Below are 2,500 nucleotides of genomic sequence, written 5' to 3' on the forward strand. Positions count from 1 at the left end.
AATGAGCTCTGAGCTCGTTCCGTAGGGTAACGTCTGGCTGTCTCGTCAGAGACTGCAGCAGATCAAACAGTGAAACACACACACACACACACACACACACACACACACACACACACACACACACACACACACACACACACACACACACACACACACACACACACACATTGTATTTCTATTTCAGTTTCTAGGCGTCCGTATAAAATTCAATGTTTTTTCTCTGTTTTAAGTGTACCACACAAGAGCCGTCTGTTTTACCACATTACTTTTTTTATATTTTGTTCCTCTTCTAGTTACCTACAAAGCTATATTCATGCCTTTCATAATAAACCTCTGTATCTTCTTTTCGTTTCCTCGGAGACTTGTATTAAGACATTGTTCCTATTCGTTCTATATCATATGACAAAACAGATGCCTTTCATTTACTCTTTATTAGTGTCCGTAAAATTATCTTTTTGTTTGACATCCTTGAAAAACATTAGCATACATGTTGACCTTTCCGTGTCTCTCCATCCTTCCTACCTATCCACCTCATTTGTCTTGCTTGATTAATCAGTATTACCTGAAGTTCACCTGTGCTTGTCTCTCCCTGCACATATCATTACCATAACCTTTTGTTGCTCATTTACGTCTATGCATTAGTGTGGTGGATAAAATATCTGTCTGTTTATCTATCTATATGCACACTAACTTTTCTATTTATCTGTCTATCTGCCTTCCTGTCTACTAATCTATCTATCTACCAAGCCACCAGTTTAACCACTTATCTATTTATCTTTCCAATCCATCTTTAGACATGAATAAAACATAATCAAGTCAACGTGTTATTCGTTTTTTTTCTTTCCGGTGGCCAATGGATGACGTCTATCTACCTGTCTATCTTTATCATTTTAACTTGCTTAGCTTCTACCTGGCCGCTCTAGTCATCAGCCAGCTACTATTCACCTTTCCCACTCTGTCGCTTCGTGCTGCCGTGTTACCTTCTCTGACGTGCGATGGTTATGAATGAATCTGCCTAAATGAGAGTGAAAACTTTCCTACTTAATGTTTGGGGAGAGTTCTGTACGTGTAGGGATATGCCTTGGTGCACACACACACACACACACACACACACACACACACACACACACACACACACACACACACACACACACACACACACTGGTACGCATGTATTATTCAAAGGTGTACTTATTATATAGTTGCGCTGCGCCAGCATAGATGTACGCATTTACGGCTACACACACACACACACACACACACACACACACACACACACACACACACACACACACACACACACACACACACACACACACACACACACACACACACACACACACACACACACACACACACACACACACACACACACACACACACACACACACACACACAGACCTAATAAGCTACTTTGAAGGCACGATTGAACCTGTTTGTTTGATGTACTGCTCGTGTGTGTGTGTGTGTGTGTGTGTGTGTGTGTGTGTGTGTGTGTGTGTGTGTGTGCGCGCGTGTGCGTTTGCGTGTGCGTGTTTGCTATAGCTCGTGACACCTGCATCAAGAGGTGGCCACACAAGATAGACGTAGCGGTGTCACAAGGGAGGTAACGCCAAACTACTTCATTTACAGAGATTGGACCTCGAAACTACTCCGTCCTGCTGCGAGTGAGTGGAGTGAGAGAAGGAGTTAGTGAGTGAGTGGAGTGAGTGAAGGAGTGAGTAAGTGAGTGAAGGAGCGTGAGAAAAGGAGTGAGTGAGTGAAGAATTGAGTGAGTGAGTGAGTGAGCGTGTGATCATGTAAGACTATTAGAATACCAAAGTGATGGACGAATTGAACAAATAAATCCGTGAGTGTGTGAGTAACTGTGTGAGTGAGTGAGTGAGTGACTGAGTGCCTGATTGAATGGACGGACGAGTACGTGAGTGAATGTGTGAATGATAAAACTTAGTGAATTAGTGAGTGACTGACTGAGAGAGTGACTAAGTGACTGGAAACGCTGAACGATAATGAAGTACGTGATTCAGTGAGTAAAAAAAAGACAAATACGAAAACAAAGTGACATTTTCTACTTCTAATGAAAAAAAGAAAGCGAATATATAAAGAACTAAAAAGGCAAAAAAAAAAGAGAAAAAAGTATCAGAAAAGTTATAGTTAGACGTATTAAAGTGATGAATTGTAGATAGTCTTCATTTTATTCATCATCTCCCTGCCTGCCCTTCCATTAAATAAACTCCCATTAGTCTATTATTTACTTACTTGGTTGGCTATTTGTTAAGTTAGGTTAGGTTGGGTTGGGATGGGTTGAGTTAGGTTAATCAGTTGGTTAGTTAGCTACCGTAGAGAGTTTGTGAGTTTCGTCATTAGATAGTTTCTGTTATTATTGAACTGTATTACTGATTGGTTGGTCATTAATTTAGTTATTGATATATTCATCCAACACTCTCTCTCTCTCTCTCTCTCTCTCTCTCTCTCTCTCTCTCTCTCTCTCTCTCTCTCT

The sequence above is a fragment of the Portunus trituberculatus genome, chromosome 35 (genome assembly GCF_017591435.1).
Source record: "Portunus trituberculatus isolate SZX2019 chromosome 35, ASM1759143v1, whole genome shotgun sequence".
Taxonomy (NCBI): Eukaryota; Metazoa; Arthropoda; class Malacostraca; order Decapoda; family Portunidae; genus Portunus; species Portunus trituberculatus.